The following is a 20788-nucleotide window of genomic DNA, read 5'->3' as shown; positions in this document are numbered from 1 at the left end:
TATCAGGCAGCATGAATACATGATGGGGAACAGCAAGCATGAACAAATAAAATAGAAAGAGAACTAGTGGTTGGCCACAGCCGAATATGAATCAGCAATTCAGTGCTATTGTGATAAAAGTCAATATGATACCAGCACAAATCAATAGGAGTAAAGTAGGCAAGGCTGAAACATAATTCTTCTTCTCTCCTCCCCATTAGTCAAAGGGAAGAAAGTATCCTGTTTTGGACAGCACACTGAAAAAACTGCAGAACCCAACTGCATTCAAAGAAGAGAGAGCAGACTAGCTAAAGGGATGAAAAAGGAGTCGGGCAAGGTGAGGTCAAGCACTTTTAAGAAGTGGCTCCAGGGTGACTCAAAGGCTGTTTTTGAGTATCTAGAGTGTTTGAGGATCATTCTGGCCAGGGATTCTGATGATAGTCATTCAAATAAGGAAATAAATTATTATTCTAAAATGAACCATAGAGGAATTGCTGCTAGACACAAAGAAACTCTTACCTGGACAACAGGACAATGAAAAAGACAAGGAGAGATTGCCCCCAAGAAAAAGATTGCTGGGTGGTCTCTTTATTTTTTGAATTTAAGATGTTTTAATGCTAATCTTTATGAGTTAATTATTCACATGAAGGTTAGGTGATCCCTTACAGTCTTGTTCAACCATATTATAACTGTGCACAGACTACAAGACTCACACATCTGCATGTTAAATGAAACTTATAATGAGGTGCCTGGAGTCCAGTAGAGCAAAGGCAAGCTGGAAAGAGCTGGAATATATTCTACAGCAATTTCTCAACAAACACACATCACTAATATAAAAGCAGGCCATGCCCCTCTCCTGTGGACACCTACATATTCCCAAATTCCCCACTTCTGTTCCTGACCCAGGCACCCAGCCATACAATAATAGCATAAGAACTAGATCTAACTATGTTCTAGATCATCTGGCAAATTTGCCATTGGTCAAGGAAATTATGTGTGATCAATGTTAATGTGTGGCATGCACATTTTTCTTACTGCATAATAGAAAAATCATGCTCATAAATTGACTTTCTGGAAAATTACTTTTTTATGGTTCAATTTTATAATTTCATAAATGTTAAGACCACATTAAATAGGGCAGCAAGAAGGTGGTCTGTTATGATGTGGCCACAGCTTTTCTCTTCAGGAGTCCCTCAAAGATCTTTTTTATTATTATTATTTATTTTAGCATTCATTATTGCACTCTTTATTTTAGACAATCTGATAGGTGTATAGTGGTTTCTCATTATGTTTTTCTTTTCTTTAACTTTTATTTTAAGTTCAGGGGTCCATGTGCAGAATGTGCAGGTTTGTTACATGGGTAAATGTGTGCCATGGTGGTTGGTTGCACAGATCAACCCATCGCCTACGTATTAAGCCCAGCATCCATTAGTTATTCTTCCTGATGTTCTCCCTCCTCACCCTCCACCCTCTGACAGGCCCCAGTGTGTGTTGTTCCCTCACATGTGTCCACGTGTTCTCATCTTAAGAACATTTTTAAATATCATAAAGAAAATAATAGCACCTTCATCTTCCATTTTATTTTTCTCTCTTCTTGAAACTGCCTTACTTTTACACATTAATATTATGTTCATGTGAATATTACGATACTCATACAAGGATTGGTAGACTCCACAGCCTGGATCATATTTTTAAGGTGATAGAGAATGTTATTTTGCTGCAGAGGATTGTACCAATGATTGTGCATATCACTTGCTAGAACCTAGCAGGTTTATATATAGCATATACTTGCTAGAACGCTAACAGGTTTTAGCTAGAATATGCGACTTCACATTACAAGCTCTTCGGTATTTGAGAATTGTGCCTAGTCTTAGATAAAATGAGCTAGGAATTAGCTCAAATTTTATCTGCACTAATATTTTAACATATACTTGTTATTTTGGCACATAAGATCTGTTCTTGCAGTAATCTCACACATACTCATTCGATAGTCTAAGTAACAATCCCTTTCTAACCTATTGTGGCTTGATATGGAACAGTTGCATGTGAAGAAGTGGAGCAGTAAGAAATATCCTGCTCTTCTCCCATTTATATTTCCACTCTTGTTTTCCCAGGGCTTCCTAAAGAAACATCTTGGCAACTCCCATATGCCAGCTACTGCTGAGTATTAAAAAGAACTCAGAATTAAAACAAGTAACTGTGGGCATAGTGACTACCTGTACCCGGGAAGTACTGAATGCTTATGACAACGGTTCAGACATTGTATTTGACACCCTGTGAAGATGCAAAAATAAATCAGAAACAGATTCAACCTGAACAATTTGAATTCTGGTATTTGAAATACTGATTTTCAAAATTAGCATTTAAGCCAAGTGTGGTGGCTCACACCTGTCATCCCAGCACTTTGGAAGACTGAGGTGGGAGGATTACTTGAGCCCAGGTGTTTGAGACTAGCCTGGGCAGCACAGTGAGACAACGTCTCTTCAAAAAAAAAATTTTTTTTTAATTAAAAAAATTACCTGGGCCAAGTTGTGCCCACCTGTAGTCCCAGCAACTCTGGAGGATGAGGCAGGAGAATCGCTTGAGCCCAGGAGCATCAGGCTGCAGTGAGCCATGATCGTGCCACTGCACTGTAGCCTGGGCCACAGAGCAAGACCCCGTCTCTAGAAAAAAAAAAAAATCAAAATCAGCATTTTATTTTCAACCACACTTTTCGTGCTTATAATAACCTACAGTTGAGAGTACAAATTATTTGTATCTTGAGATAACCTCAATTCTCTTAACACTCAGATGTTCATATAAAGTATTCCCAGTTCAAAACCTATACAAATAATAAATGTTTAGAAAATACTATGAGCAAATAGAGTTACATGGTATTTTTCTCACAATATCAAATTATGGAATTATATTTATTGGGAAAGATATTTCTTTTTACTCACCAACCTTCACCATTGAGAATCTTAATGGAGGATGTGTGAAGCCAGCAGTCGGGCTCACATATTGTGACTTCCCCCTGAGTAGCAGCTGGTAAAAACAGTGTAACATATGTTTCTGCATCAATGTACAGAATTTTCCAGACAGGTGCCCTAGTGTGGTCCATTCTCTTATATCTTATAGAAAAGACATAATACCCATAAGGGGTTAAATAAGGGGACACTTAACTAAAACTATTGGGTGACAGTATCCTGGGTCAGAGACTGAAATGCAAGTCCTTGTATTTTCAACTCTTTCCCTTTTATTCACTTTTGTGTTTTTGTCATATTCTGTTTCATAGGTATATACTTTTAAAAATCAGGTGCAAAACCATAATTGTCAGCTAAGCTTTCCCAATTAGCCCTTGCTACAGTTACTTCGGGCAGCTCTTTCAAGCACCAAAGTACCTAAGCCTGAAGTTCTGGTCAACAATTTAGTACATTTTGATTTTCAGAAAAAAAAATCACACATTGTCATTAGGCAGTAAATTCTAGGTTCTAACTCTGGGATTGTCAACCTAAATGTATGTCACATTGGCACAGTCCTAAAATTCAAGCTATGTATTCTGAATGCACAAGATAGAAAGACTTTGGTCTGCAAATGAGTTAGAGGAATCAGTTATACTTTGTAAATGCAACATCCTAAACAGAGATTTTAATTTTCAATCCAAGTACACATTTCTTTCCCTGTTTTCTGATGGTTCAGACTAGTGACAGACCTCCACTTAAAATCATTTCTTTTTTATTGTTCCCTAAGATCCATTAAAAAACAAAATTTCCTGAAGCCAACTCATCAAACCACCATGTCTTAGTTTTCTACTGCTGCTGTAATAAATTTCCAAACACTTAGTGGTTTCAATAATACAAATGTATTATCTTACCGTTCTGGAAGTCAGAAACCTGAAATGAGGGTTAAATTCAAAGTATCAGTAGTGCTGCATTCTTTATGGAGGTTCCAGAGGAGAATTTGTTTCCTTAGCTTTTCCAGCTAAAGGCTGCCTACATTCCTTAGCTCATGGCCTCTTCTACCCTCTTCAACACTTAGCACTTCAGCCTCTGCACCCACCATCCCATCTCCTTCTGCCTTTAATCCCCTGCTTCCCATTTATAAGGACCCCTGTGATTACCCACCCAGATAATCCAGGATAATCTCCCCATTGCAAAATCTTTAACTTAATCAAATCAGCTGTATTAGTCTGTTGCTGATAAAGACAGATCCGAGACTAGGAAGAAAAAGAGGTTTAACAGACTTACAGTTCCATATGGCTAGGAAGGCCTCGCAATCATGGTGGAAGGCAAAGAGGAGCAAGTCACATCTTACATGGATGGCAGCAGGCAAAAAGTGAGCTTGTGCAGGGAAACTTCACCTTATAATACTGTAATATTTCATGAGACTTATTCACTGTCATGAGAACAGCATGGGAAAGACTTGTCCCCATGATTTAATTACCTCCTGCCAGGTGCCTCCCACAACACATGGGAATTCAAGATGAGATTTGGGTGGGGACACAGCAAACCATGCCATCAGCCAAGTCTCTTTTGTTATCTAAGGCAACACAGTCACAGGTTTTGGAGAATTAGGACCTGGATATCTTTGATGGGTTATTATTTAGCCTACCATATACCATTTTACTTAAAATGCCACCCCTTTTTGAGTATTCTTCAGCTACTAAATTTTAATTTACATTTCGAGAAAAAATCACACACCAAAAAAGAACATACATTATGTGTATGTTCAGTTAAGAACAATACAGCAGCCATGTTCCTACCACCAGCCAAACACAGAGCATTACCAGGATGCTTGAAGATACCTCTGTGATGTCCTGGATCTCAGCCTTCTTCCTCTCAAACCAGAGGTAACCTCTATCCTGCCTTTGCTCTTTCTTACGTGTTTCTTACCTTTGTGTATAATCCTTAACAGTATAATGTTTAGTTTTAGAATCATGCTATGTATGTTTTTTTTCACTTATATTTTTTTTCACTTGACATTTTATGAAATATATCCTTGTCACTCTGGGTAGCTGTTGCTGGCTCACCCATTCTTTTACCACTTTCCAGTGTTCCATTATGTTATTTTAAGATAATGACTTGTCACTTCCTATTATGGATGTACATTCAAGTAGTTCCCTTTTTTCGTGATCATGGATCATGCTGCCACGGACATATTTCTGTAGGACTCCTGTACACATCTGTAAGGCTTTCTCTAGGGTAGATGCCTAGGAGTAGAATTGCCGGGTCATAATATCTCACCTTTACTAGGACAATCAGGCAGGTTCTTGATAGGAAACAGAGGCAAACGCAGGGTTAAAGAACTACAAGAGATGTTGATAAACCTAATGGGAAAATATGGGAAGGAATTACCACTGCTAGGCCTGAAGATGGTAATTCAGGTCTAGTGGCAGTAATTCCAAAGAAAAGAGAGATTGTTGCTGAAACTCAGTGACAGCTGGACCTTTGAAGAAAGGGGCCATTAGCAAAAGATGTAAGTGAAGAAAGACAGACATGGCCAGATGAAGAAAAACATACTTCAAACTCTCTTCTGCCCTCTGGTCTCCTGCCATTGCTTTCAATTAGCCAAGACCAACCAGAAGCAAAGCAGTCCAGCTGATGCAGTCCTCAGCATCAGCCTTCCGGAGCCTAGAGCAGGAAAAAGCAGGGCAGAGAATGAATCTGACAGTAGAGAATAACCAGCACATGAGCCAAATAGCTTTCCAAAGTGATTATACCAATTTATACTTCCACCAGCATTGCATGATAGTTCCCACTACCACATGGCTATGGACTGAATTGTGTGCCCACCACCCCAAATTCAAATGTTGAAGCCCTAGCCCCCAATGCAATGGTATTTGGAGATGGAGCCTTTGTGGGGTAATTAGGTTTAAATGAGTTTATGAGGATAGGGACCTCATTGTGGGGTTAGTGCCCTTATGAGAAGAGAGCCATGTGAGGACACGGCAAGAAGGTGGTTGTCTGCAAGCCGGAAAGAGGGGCCTTACCAGCAACTGTCCATGCTGGCACCTCCATCTTGGATTTCCAGCCTTCAGAACTGTGAGGAAAAAAAATTCTGCTGTTTAAGTCTTGCAGCCATACAAATATTTTGTTATGGCAACCCAAGCAGTCTAAGACATATAGACACCTGCCAGCATTTTACATTAAAAAATATTTGGAGGCAGGCACAGTGGTTCATATCTGTAATCTCAACACTTTTGGAGGCCAAGGCAGGAGGACTGCTTGAGCCCAGGAGTTTGAGGTCACCTGGGCAACTTCGGGAGACCCTGGTCTTTACAAAAAATTAAAAATAATTAGCCGAGGCTGCAGTGAGCATGATCATGCCACTGTGCTCCAGCCTGGGGGACAGAGTGAGATCCTGTCTCAAAAAAATAAAAATAAATTTAAAAAAAGACCAGGCACAGTGGCTCACACCTGTAATCGCAGCACTTTGGGAGGTCAAGGCAGGTAGATCACTTGAGGTCAGGAGTTCAAGACCAGCCTGGCCAACATGGTGAAACCCCGACTCTACTAAAAAAATACAAAAATTAGCCAGGCATGGTGGTATGTGCCTGTAGTCCCAGCTACTCGGGAGGCTGAGACAGGAGAATCACTTGAACCTGCGAGGCAGAGGCTGCAGTAAGCCCAGATACCACCACTGCACTCCAGCCTGGGTGACAGAGCAAGACTCTGTCTTAACAAACAAACCAAAAAAAATAAAATAAAATAAAACGATGTTCAGAATGTTTCCAATCTGGTGAGTGTTAAATGATCTCATTGTTGCTTTTATTTGTATTTTCCTGGTTTCTGATAATGTTAAGTATATTTTTATACGTTTATTAGCTAATCCTCTTTCTATTCCATAAAAAACTTATTTCTTTTGCCACTTTTCTATTTGTAATTTGTATTTTTCTGATCAATTTGTGAGTGTTCTTTATGTATTTTATATATTATTCTTTGTTTTTTATTAGGGTTTACAGTACATAGGGTTAGATTTCTTTTTATGTATCTTTCTGGGATATGTTTAGACTTTCTAAATTTAAAGATTGGTGTGTCTTATTGTCATAGTCATTATCTCTTGGAATATTGTTTATTCCTCATTTTCCTCTCCTCTCTCGTAGACCTCTGATTAGATCTATATTAAGCCTTCCACTCTTTCCTCTATGTCTCTTAACCTCTCGTTCACCCATCACTCTTGGTAATTTATTAAGACTGAGATTTCAGTTCAATAATTTTATCTTCTGCTGTGTCTAATCTGATGTTTAACACAACTGTTATTTTCTAGTCTCAATTTTTGCAGTTTTCATTTTTAGAAGTTCTACTTTGTTCTTTTTCAAAAGTGTCTGATTATTTTTCTTTTATTTCTTCATCATACCTTGAGAGTCTTTTATTATTTTTAATGTATTAATCTTTTGTTTCTGCTAATTCCAAAATCTATACTTTCTGTGGGTCTCTTTGTGTAGTTTTTATTTATTATTATTATTATTATTTTTTTTTTTTTTTTGAGACGGAGTCTCACTCTGTTGCCCATGCTAGAGTGCCATGGTGAGATCTCGGCTCACTGCAACCTATGCCTCCTGGGTTCAAGCGACTCTCCTGCCTCAGCCTCCTGAGTAGCTGGGACTACAGTGGCCGCCACCATGCCTGGCTAATTTTTGTATTTTTTTTTTAGTAGAGACAGGGTTTCACCATATTGGCCAGGCTGGTCTGGAACTCCTGACCTCAGGTGATCCGCCTGCCTTGGCCTCCCAAAGTGCTGGGATTACAGGTGTGAGCCACCACGCCTGGCCTATTTATTGTTTTTTAATGCAGACTCTCATGCACAGTGGTTTGTTTTGTTACATGCTCGTGATTATTATGAGCTCATATTTCCTGGAACTTTATTTATGGGAAATATTATGGTCTGGATTTAAATTTTGTTGCTCCAAAATGTATTCGCATTTGTCTCTTCCAGGAAAAACAGACCCTCTCAGCCTGGAATCCCTTTAAACTGTAAGTCAGCCTGAGTTTTTATCTCTTTTTCCCCCCACAGTAGTGCAATAGTATAAACTCTGGCCCTAAAGCCTTAGGAGGATGGGCTTGTGAGAATCAATTCTAAAAGGACACTTTCTTTTTAACCCTTTACCTAAGGCCAGGATCAATATAGGCAAGTATCTCTACGTTCTCCCCCTGGGAGAAACAGTTACAGGTCACTCTCTGAACACCCTTTTGGTGTTCCTTCACCAGTCTGCAACCAAACTCTCATTGTTTTGTCCTCAGACATTGCCTCTCGTCTTCCTACAGATGTAGTCTGAGCTCCCATGCCTGCAGAGATCAACTGATGTCTCAGGACAGACTGGTTTCAATGCTGGCTCCATTTTTAGCATCCTTAACTTATCTTTGTTCCTGGCCTCCAAGGACTTTTCTTACTTTCCATTGAATCAAGCCATGCATTTAAATTATTATTTTAAAAAATTTATCCAGCATTCTTATAAGTTCTCTACTAGGAAAATGTCTCCAAATCTTTAGCCCACCTTAAATTAATTCCCTTAAAATCAAACATAAAAGAATAAGTCTTTAGATTTTAAAAAGTGCTTAAAATATTGAAAAGTACAGTAGATAAATATGTATATCTATGTAGATATAGGTACTATATAGATATAAATATGTAGATATAGATGTACATACAAAATAAAAGTGTACAAAACGGTTCTATCAATTATAAAGGGCATAATATTAAGCAGCATTGCCTAAGACAAACTAAGTGTTTTATTGGTTAATTCTAAGAATTTATAAAGAGGGAGAGGGAGGGAGAGAGAAAGAGCCAGTAAGAGAGAGAGGGAGAGAGAGAACTCAAACAATTACAAAGCCATTCAACAAGGGATTGAGTTCTAAACAAACTAGTCAACAGATAAGCTGAATATTCAGTAAGTGGATGTTAGACGATACAGTTGTTGGTGAACTGACAGTGAGCTGTTCTATATAGAGGTCTTTGTTGCATCTTCCTTCTATATTAGCTTTCATCTTAGTAGTTTATTTTTTAAAAAAGAAATGTGCACAATTATTTTGGACTGAATGACATGCGGGCCTGCCCCACCATTCTATTGAATAAAATCCATTTTTTCCTTCACCAAATACAATAAATACTTGGAAAACCTCACTATGAGATGATTAATAAAAAATTAAATTTTATTTTATTTTACTTTTATATAGCTAAAATATAAAATACATATTTATTTTATATATGTATTATATATATTCACTGATAATATATATTCCCTAATAATATTTTAAACATACCAGCTAACTTCTATAGCATTTAATTTGATGATAGTATTGTTAGAGATACATGATTGCTATCAACAGAGAACTATTAACTTTCTCAATAACCAGCATCATAAAACAACTGGCCAAGCATCTATGTCATTCAATGATTCTGGCTCCCTCATTTTGAAATTGCATTTGAGTACTCGATGTGGAAAGATGATTGACCACAAGAGATGCTGAAATCTAAAAATACATAATGCAATTGATTCATAAAGCCAAGGTTGCTAATTGGGTAATATTATGCCTGCCTATAAATTGGCTGTCATAAATCTGACTAAGGCACCTTAGGATATTACATGAGTCTTTTCACCCGTGAAGTATATTTCATTTAATTGGACATTGCCTAGCACATTTTGTATATTATAGTTTAAACAAAACTATTATATTACCACAAAACTATTTCTTGAGTCACTTAACCGGCTACCACAAAACTCATGGACACAAAACAGGAGTCATTACAATAGGAAATAAAAAACTGATTAGAATGCCAGAGTTCTGAGCCAAAATGGTTTTTTTTTTCCTAATGGCAATATTAGAGACCTGACATAGTTTTCTCTTATTTGCCTCAAAAGATTTTTAAAAACAGCTCTCCTCTTACTTACACTGCCATAAATAAAAATCATTTATAAGCAACATGCAGAAATTACATAATATTTTAATAGGATATTGTATTTTATTTGCTCCTTCATTAAATATTGATTTGTACACTAACTTCTTTTTTTGTGCCAAAAGAAGCTAAGCACCAACTGCCTATGAACTGGTTACAGATATAAGCATTTCTATGTTTCCAAGTCGCTTCTATAGTTAGAGACTATTCAAAAAGTATATGTATCTCCAAATAAGGGGCGTTATTGTTAGGATCCAAATAACTTAATGTAAAAGACAAAAACATATAACATAAATTCACTACATCAAAAGATCCTTAGGAGCCAAGACTGTTCTCCCTTGGCTACCTTCAGCATAGTGCCTTACATATAGTTGATACATAGTGCATATCATTGTAACAAACTACTTAATGTTTAAAATGGAGGAGCCAGTTCTTTAAAGCTTACTCTGTGTATTTATACACACACACACACGATTAGGTTTCCATATTTTAAAAATATGCTCTCTACCTCAATCTCAGCTAACCTTCCGTAACTAAACCAAGACTGAAGAACATTTCAGTAATTTTTTAAAATGCAAACATCAGACATCCATCTTTTAAAAAGTGATCCTAGAATTCTTCTAGCAACAAATCCCCATTAAAATAGCTCCAATGCCACAGAAAACTTTATGTCAAAAAAAAAAAAAATTAACAGTCTATTTCCTATTAGCTAGAAGAAATTCAAGACCAGCATCTGTGCCTGCTCCCTATTGTACCTCACTGTCTTTATTTGGGGAGGGGTATGCAGAGATGGTCAGAGCCATGGGTCTAGGGACAAATTTAAGACATGTTATTCGTTTCCCACCAAAGACCCAGTAGGGAAAGGTTTCATAATAGTGTTGTGAGAATCTACTTTGAAAATGAAAGAATGTTTATTGAATCTCCAATACAATAATCATGTGTTTTCTACCAGCGCCTCAACGGTGAGGAAGTGACTACTTCTTAAATTCAATGCTTACGTCCAAATGACTCATGAGTCTGGAGACAAGAATATCAGTGTCTTAAGAACCACTTTTTGAAAGTCTCCCTGAGGCTACCCAAGTGTATTAATAGCCAAGACATGTGCTGGGATACTGTCAAAGGAGAATTTAAGGTGAAAAAGACCCTATTTATCTTACCTGAAAAATGACTTTAGAAGACTAGTATTTAGCTTCATTTATTGACTTTTTGAACTTTCTAACAGCTGGTGGACTTCTTGTGCCTAGTTTTGCAATCTTCTGCTCTTTCTTCCAACCTTCTAAGCACTACATTTTTAAAAGATTATTATTTCTCTGAGCTGAGATTGGAAAATGTTTTATTGAGAAGCATTTTCAGTTGCCTACAACTTGGTGAAAAGGTGCTTACTCTTGCTGTTCAAATTTTGTACTGATACGATATTTGGAGAAATATTGATTAATGTGAGCATATTTTAAAACTGCTTAAGGTTCACTAGTCAACTTTTAGCCTTTCTTTAGGTTGCAGTCCTATAGCAAGTGCACTAAGGAATGATTTTTGCTACTACTTCTCCTCGTCTTTCCTCCAGCTTTTTCTTTTCTACATTTTTTTACTTAAAAAATAAAAAAACCTTTAAATTTTGCTTACAGACCCAGAGCAATCTGAAACAACCAGCACAACCAAAACAACCACAGTAAAATAATAAGAAGTATGTGTGGGTATATATTTATTTCAAGCGTTTCATAGACACTTACTTTCCTTAGGTTAACAAATATACACAATGAACAATATGTGGTAAATTTGGATGAGTCATTCCTGTATATAGAATCTCTGGAAATCTCAACCACTGTTCTTGTCAGTCAGCAGCTGATTTCATTCTCATAACTCCTGAAGAAAATAATTTTAATTTCTACCATGAAAAATATGTTGTACAAAATGCATTTGCATGAACAGAATGGACAAGTTAGTAATAATGCATGAACATTAATCATGTAATTTACCTTTTACATTTAAACACTGTACTAATGAAAACATCTGTCATTCCCTACTAAGTTATATGCCACTCTCAAAATCGGGGAATTAAGATCCTTCTAAAACCCAAAAGAATCTGGAAATTAACAATGCATCCTTTTTCTTTATTTTTCTATAGGCTATCACAAAAATCTCACTTAAGAATCAGAACAAAAGCTGTACCCTCAGTGTCTCAGTTACCCTTTGCTGCATAACAAACTACTACGAAATTTGGTGGTTTAAAACAAAAAGTCTTCTCTGGGCTTTGCCTGAGCTCACTCATGTGGTTACACTCAGCTGGAGGATCAGATGGGCTGCAGGGTCCAAGGTAGCCTCACTCAACTGTCTGATACTTGGTGTTGGCTGTCAGCTGGGAAGCCTCAGTTCACCTAATGGCTTTTCATCCTCCAGTAAGCACAAGTTTCGTCACATAGAGGTCTCAGGGTAGCATTCTAGGAATGCAAAGGCAGAAACTGAAAATTCTGTTAAGTCCCAGCCTCCGGAACTCACACAACATCACTTCGGGCACATGCTCTTTGTCAAACAAGTCACATGATTAGACCGGCATCTAGGTCTAAAGAAATAGACTCCACTTCTGGATGGAAGGAACAGCAAAGTCATATTGCACAGGGGCCTGGATACAAGGATTGGAGAAATGTGTGGCCATTAAATAGTCTACCACACCTGGTTACAAAGGCCAACTTTTCAGTTCATAGAACAGGTCGACATCTCATCCCAGGAATTTGAAATGGCAAATGTCCAATGTCAGTGTGTGTCAAGCATTTGAAAAACAGCTTGTACAACACTTACGAATATTCCATACAATTTTCAAAAAGACAGAAGACCAATCCAGAACCATGTATGGTAAATAATGTTTTTCTGATCAAACCAAGAAGTTGACATCATTAGCATCATGCCTTTATGTGCTAATACAATATTTCCTATTATGTGAAAGCAACCTTGGTGTCCTGTAAGCAAGTGCAGTTGCTCCGAATTCACCAAGAACTGACCATGGGCCCTCTGGGCTATCACTTCTAAACTGAACTGCACTGTAAATATTCTTTTAAGAAAGTTCCATAAGCCAACAACTGTGATAGAAGTTTTTTCCTTAGATGGAAAAAATATATGAGGGGCATAATGAAATGGTAAAAATTTTCCCTGAGTGCTTTGTGAGGACAGAGGAAGGGAGCCTCATCACCCCTAATCTGGAAGATAACTCCACTGAAACAAGGATTTAACCACCATGAAGACATATCTTCTTTCTCTATTATCACCCTTTTTACTATATTTTTAAATTTTAGACGACGTTCTAGAGAAACTACAAGTAAAAACAAAACTTCTTTTCCCAAAATGATGTAAACGGAGAAGGTTGGGCAAAATTCAGATCCACTTTACGTTATTTAAATTTCAGCAATAGCGTCTACATTTTACAGCTTTTAGTAAGCTTCCACTAGCTATGTCCTGATGTATATAAAGACAGAAAAATAACAAAATTAATAGTAATTATTTTGTTTCATTCAAAGATCTCCATTACTTGTGCTATAAATAACACTGGTCATTAATACTTGTCCACAAACCGTAAGTACTTTTAAATTGTATCTCATTACAGCAAACACCTACAAAACATAGCTTCTTGTCCTTTCCTTCTAGGTAAAGAATTGCTGGATTACAGAGAGGTTCATTTCCTACACATATGCATATGCCTTTGTGTACTGAAAGTGGAAGATTTCTTTCAATTTTAAATGTTTCCCTTGGACAATGATCAATTTTTTTGTGAGTGGTGTTTTATCTTTTAATTTAACTGCTTGAAATGGACCAGCTGCAGAGTGGGAAGTGTGTTGACATTTATCCGAAGTCTTATCTTTATTAAATCACTTGTATTATTATACTACATAAACAACTTAATAAACACAGCAAATACTTATCTAACTGGAGTCAGTAAGTCTATTGAGCCAGCCAATTTACTCTTAATTTTCTGAAAAAGATAAAACCTCCTGTATCAGCTGAGTCACTGGGGAAATTAAGTCTTCACTTATCAAATCTGTTACCAAATCCAAAGTACCCCCCATGAGTACCTGAAGTGCTTTTGATTCTTTCTTTTCTATAGATACCCAATGGAACTGGATAGTGACCTTTCTACTCATTCCACTTCACAAATGTAATTCTTTTTCCACCCTCCCCCAATACCTCAATAACTTTCAGTTGTCCTTTTGCAATACTAAAGGATGTTATCAAGAGATTGTTTAGTTTTCTTCAAATATTTATAGTCACATTCATAATGAAAGAACAATGTGATGGGATCTTCCCAAACTGAAGTCAAACGCAAGGTTTAAAACGTTCTCTGTAGTCTAACACTAGGCTGTCCAATATGGTAGACACTAGCCACATTAAAATTTAAATTAATTTAAAATGTAAATTAACTAAAATGAAATAAAATTAAAAATTCAGTTTCTCAGTCACACTAGCCATGTTTGAAGTGCTCAGTAGCTATTTGTGGCCTAGTGGCTACCTGAATGGACAACACAGAGACAGAATATTTTCATTATCACAGGAAGTTCTACTTCCAGTTGCATGTTAAAGTACTTTTGTTGCATTTTTTAATGCAAAAAAAAAAAAAGTCTATTGAAGCCTCCTTTGTCCCTCTCTTTAATATAATTTCCTTCATTCCCCATGGGAATTGCTGTGATGAAGTTGAACATCTTTCCCACCCATGTTTTTAAAATAGATATTTTTCCTGGCCGGGCGCAGTGGCTCATGCCTGTAATCCCAGCACTTTGGGAGGGCAAGATGGGCGGATCACGAGGTCAGGAGATCGAGACCATCCCGGCTAACACGGTGAAACCCTGTCTCTACTAAAAGTACAAAAAATTAGCCAGCCTGGTGGCGGGCGCCTGTAGTCCCAGCTACTGGGAAGGCTGAGGCAGGAGAATGTCGCGAACCCGGGAGGCGGAGCTTGCAGTGAGCCGAGATCCCTCCACTGCACTGCAGCCTGGGTGACTGAGCAAGACTCCGCCTCAAAAAAAAAAAAAAAAAAAAGAAAGAAAGAAATAAAAATAAAATAGATATTTTTCCTAAAGTGGATTCATTAAGGAATAGTAGCACTTAAACTTTATATTAATAATAATGTCACTTAAATTTTTTACTCACCATTTTAATTTAGAAATTTATGCAAGTTAATAGTTTGTTTAGTATTTCAGATAGGTAGCTAGGTCTCAGATCGTTTTGTATCCCATTGCATGAATATACCCTATTTATTTAGGCATATATGATTTTATTTATATTTTTATAATATCGTCCCTCTCACAAATAGCCATTGTTGTGGTTAGGTGATCAGTATAGAAAAAGATAATGAAATAAAAGTCATGTGGTTAGGTGACCAGTATAGAAAAAGATAATGAAATAAAAGTCATTATTTCATTTGGCAAGTAGCTACTTCTCTCTCCTATTCCTCACAGCCAAAGTGCCACTACCAAAAAGGCTAGGTAATCAGGTGCTGTTAAACATAAAGGCTTCTATGTTTCTCTTCCCCAAATACTGTTTATTTCAAAGACAGTAAACAATTACAGAGATTAAAGTATAAGATAATTACAGCTTTCAGTGAAAAGAAAAAATTGATAATGTTATCTTGTCATACTTTTGTTTTTTGAGACGAAGTCTCGCTCTGTCGCCCAGGCTGGAGTGCAGTGGCACAATTTCGGCTCACTGCAAGCTCCGCCTCCTGGGTTCACACCATTCTCCTGCCTCAGCCTCCGGAGTAGCCGGGACTACAGGGCATGTGGCACCACGCCCAGCTAATTTTTTGTATTTTTAGTAGAGACGGGGTTTCACCATGTTGGCTAGGATGGTCTCAATCTCCTGACCTTGTGATCCGCCTGCCTTGGCTTCCCAAAGTGCTAGGATTACAGGAGTGAGCCACTGCGCCCGGCCGTCATAGTTTTAAGTAACGCTACTTACATTTACTTTTTACTCAGACGCAAGATAGGAATATGATCTCTCACATATGGCAGAGGGCACTTGAATAAATCACCGATGCAAGATTAAGGAATAATCATGCTGTAATCAGTAGGACTCAACTCACCGTCTTGGAGAACAGCAACAACAAAAAGCTAAATATTTATTTTTAATGTTCAAATTAGCCACTTCAGTTCCTGTAGTATCAAGTTAGACTCTGCCTCCTCCCTGTGAATTGTGCAAAAACCAGACGAGTTTTCTTGGTTTGAAGATGGAACTACTGTTTCCAGTTGTGTCTCCAAGAGAGCTGGAGAATATGCTGAGTTTACCTCAGGTCCTGTTCACCTTTTCCTGACTTCCATACACATTTGGCAGCCATGTTGCAAACAGGCCATCCATACGATGAGAGACTGTCGGTTTTAAGTTTATTTTATACCAAGTATTTTACCTGTCTTATCTTATTTAATCCTCATAATAATTCTCAAAGGAATGTATTATTTTTATCCCCAGTTCACCCGTGACAAAACTAAGGCTCAGAGAAATGAAGAAATTGGCAAAGATTGTGCAGGAAGGAAATAACATTAAATTTGAGACATTTGTCCGAAATCAAAGCTCTTTAAACTGCATTTTATTCAATAAATAGTTACTGAGTGAAATGTTCTATTAAATAATTCAGAAGAATTAGATTCTAGTCTATTTTGACCAAACTAACTATGTGAACCTGGCAACAATGTTAATAATTACAGATCTTTCTAGCATTTTATAAAAAAATCTTTATTCCCCTTAGAGCCTCCATTGTCTCACCTATATAATTAGAAAATTAAATTAGATGATCTCTAAAGCCTCTTCCAAGGTTAAAATTGTGTGAATTTAAATGACAAAATCATTAACAAGTGCTGTTTAAGAAGCATTTGTTGTAATAAGACCTGTAAAATAGAAAAAATTTCCTGTTCTCAAGGATCCAGTAATCTAAAAAATGCCCATCAGTCACAAATACAAAATTAAAGATAAAATAGAAAGACAAATATGTGATAAACCTTTAAAATCTAATGAATGCTAAAACTACAAATAAAAATAAATGCTGGAAAATATGAATTATAATTTAACTTTCCATTACACATTGTCAAATTAGACTTGTTTTTAACAAGTGAGACTGCAAGCTCCCTGAAGGCAAGGGATATTTCTTTTCGATTTGCTCCTCTGCATCGTATACCCAGGGCTTAGAATTATGACTCACATAAAATGGTCATTCAATAAATATTTCTTGATTGGGGAAATGAATAAATGGATAGACTTTATTAAATGAATGGGCAACAATATCTTTTATATTTTAATTCATTGCCTTTTAGGGCTCTAGGTAGCTTGTTGGCCAGTAGAAAAAAATAGTCAATAAAAGGCTGAATTATTAATGCCAGTTTACAGAGGTTAAGAGATTGAGTTTTACATCTGTTCATTTACTTATACAAGGGAGATAAGAATAGGTACCATAATGGAGTCCTGGGAATGTTTTAGATGTTGTTTTGTTGGTTTGTCTGTTTTTAAAAGGTCAGATCCCCTGTCCTCCCACAGTCTGATATGGAGAGGAGCTAGAAGGTAGTATATGATTATGGAGGATTAGAGGCTACTGAGAGGTTCTACCTGGGAGAGCTTACCTGAGAGGTCTACACAGGACTAAGTTCTGTCACTGTGGTGGCATTGGTGAGTGCTCTCAGTACCATGCAGTGCCTGCCAGGGGGTGTGTCTTCATCAGAAGTTCTCACCACTGTGGGGTGAGAACCTGCTTTCCCAGTTTTCCACCTACATCTTCATGCATTGTGAACCAAAGGATTTGCACCTCTTCTGTGACATTTTGCTGAGTTCTCTACTAACTACACAGAATACCACAAGCAAGCACCTCCCTCAGAGGGTAGGACATGATAATGTGATGGTTAAAGCCCACACCCCAGGTACTGGGTGGGACCAGTGGATCAGAGAACCCACCTCAATTTCATTCGAGTTTCTAGATTTGAAATATTTCAACAGATAATCTATACCAGTGGTCCCCAACCTTTCTGGCACCAGGGACTGGTTTCAGGGACAATTTTCCCACAGATGGGGGTGGAGGAGGGATAGTTTCAGGATGAAACTTCATCAGGTCATCAGACATTAATTAGATTCTCATAAGGAGTGCATAAGCTAGATCCCTCACATGTGCAGTTCACAATAGAGTTTGTGCCCCTGTGAGAATCTAATGCCACTGCTGATCTGACAGGAGGTGGAGCTCAGGCAGTAATGCTCACTCGCCACCACTCACCTCCCGTTGTGTGGCCCAGTTCCTAACCACAGACTGGTGCCAGTGCCAGGGGTTGGGAACCCCTGGTCTATACTACATGTTTGGAAGAGAAAGGAGACAAAGCCATAGAAACCCGACATGTCCATTCATCGTGGATTGACATAAAATATAATATTATTAAGCAAAAATTTCTATCACGAAAAAACAGTTTGCACAATAGAATGATGTTGGGTGTTTATTCTAAATTTTTTATTTGCTTTTATGGCTAATTGTAGTCAATATTTTTTAAATCCCAATATAGTGTGGGAAAATTTTAGAGTAATAACTTGACATAGCAAAATACCTTAAGAACCCCTGCCCATTTCCATATTTTATGAACAAGAAACTAAGGTCTGATCAAATTAATGAAATAAATCGAGAAAACAAGGTTAGAGAAAAAAAAATAAAAAGAAATGAACAAAGCCTCCGAGAAATATGGGACTATGTGAAAAGACCAAATCTACATCTGATTGGTGTACCTGAAAGTGACAGGGAGAATGGAACCAAGTTGGAAAACACTGTTCAGGATATTATCCAGGAGAACTTCTCCAACATAGCAAGGCAGGGCAACATTCAAATTCAGGAAATACAGAGAACGCCACAAAGATACTCCTTGAGAAGAGAACCCCAAGACACAAAATTGTCAGATTCACCAAGGTAGAAATGAAGGAAAAAGTGTTAAGAGCAGCCAGAGAGAAAGGTCAAGTTACCCACAAAGGAAGGCCCAACAGACTAACAGTGGATCTGTCAGCAGAAACCCTAGAGGCCAGAGGAGAGTGGGGGCCAATATTCAACATTCTTAAAGAAAAGAATTTTCAACCCAGAATTTCATACCCAGCCAAACTAAGCTTCATAAGTGAAGGAGAAATAAAAATCCTTTACAGACAAACAAACACTGAGAGATTTTGTCACCACCAGGCCTGCCTTACAAGAGCTCCTGAAGGAAGCACTAAACATGGAAAGAAACAACCGGTACCAGCCACGGCAAAAACAGGCCAAATTGTAAAGACCATCCATGCTATGAAGAAACGGCATCAATTAAAAGGTAAAATAACCAGCAAACATCATAATGACAGGATCAAATTCACACATAACAATATTAACCTTAAATGTAAATGGGCTAAATGCCCCAATTAAAAGACACAGACTGGCAAATTGGATAAAGAGTCAAGACCCATCAGTGTGCTATATTCAGGAGACCCATCTCACGTGCAAAGATGCATATGGGTTCAAAATAAAGGGATAGAGGAAGATCTACCAAGCAAATGGAAAGCAAAAAAAGCAGGGGTTGCAATCCTAGTCTCTGATAAAACAGACTTTAAACCAACAAAGATCAAAAGAGACAAAGAAGGCCATTATATAATGGTAAAGGAGCTAACTATCCTAAAAATATATGCACCCAATATAGAAGCACCCAGATTCATAAAGCAAGTCCTTAGAAATCTACAAAGAGACTTAGATTGCCACACGATAATAATGGGAGACTTTAACACCCCACTGTCAATATCAGACAGATCAACGGGACAGAAGGTTAACAAGGATATCCAGGACTTGAACTCAGCTCTGCACCAAGCAGACCTAATAGACATCTACAGAACTCTCCACCCTAAATCAACAGAATATACATTCTTCTTAGCACCACATCACGCTTATTCCAAAATTGGCCACATAATGGGAAGTAAAGCACTCCTCAGCAAATGTAAAAGAACAGAAATAACAACAAACTGTCTCTCAGACCACAGTGCAATCAAATTAGAACTCAGGATTAACAAACTCACTCAAAACTGCACAACTACATGGAAACTGAAAAACTTGCTCCTGAATGACTACTGGGTAAATAATGAAATGAAGGCAGAAACAAAGATGTTCTTTGAAACCAATGAGAACAAAGACACAATGTACCAGAATCTCTGGGACACATTTAAAGTAGTGTGTAGAGGGAAATTTATAGCACTAAACGCCCACAAGAGAAAACAGGAAAGATCTAAAATCGACACCCTAATGTCACAATTAAAATAACTAGAGAACCAAGAACAAACAAATTCAAAAGTTAGCAGAAGGCAAGAAATAACTAACATGAGAGCAGAACTGAAGGAGGTGGAGATACAAAAAATCCTTCAAAACATCAATGAATCTAGGAGACGGTTTTTTGAAAAGATCAACAAAATTGAGAGACCACTAGCAAGACTAATAAAGAAGAAAAGAGAGAGGAATCAAATAGATGCAATAAAAAATGATAAAGAGGATATCACCACTGATCCCACAAAAATACAAATTACCATCAGCGAATTCTATAAATACCTATATGAAAATAAACTAGAAAATCTAGAAGAAATGGATAAATTCCTGGACTCATACACCCTCCCAAGACTAAACCAGGAAGAAGGTGAATCTCTGAATTGACCAATAACAGGCTCTGAAATTGAGGCAATAATTAATAGCCTACCAACTAAAAAAAGTCCAGGACCAGATGGATTCACAGCCAAATTCTACCAGAGGTACAAAGAGGAGCTGGTACCATTCCTTCTGAAACTATTCCAATCAATAGAAAAAGAGGGAATCCTCCCTAACTCATTTTATGAGGCCAAGATCATCCTGATACCAAAGCCTGGCAGAGACACAATGAAAAAAGAGAATTTTAGACCAATATCCCTGGTGAACATTGATGCAAAAATCCTCAATAAAATGCTG

Source organism: Pan troglodytes, chromosome 6, assembly GCF_028858775.2.
Source record: "Pan troglodytes isolate AG18354 chromosome 6, NHGRI_mPanTro3-v2.0_pri, whole genome shotgun sequence".
NCBI classification, from domain to species: domain Eukaryota; kingdom Metazoa; phylum Chordata; class Mammalia; order Primates; family Hominidae; genus Pan; species Pan troglodytes.
The sequence above is the reverse complement of the archived record's forward strand: the minus strand, read 5'-3'. Positions refer to the sequence as shown.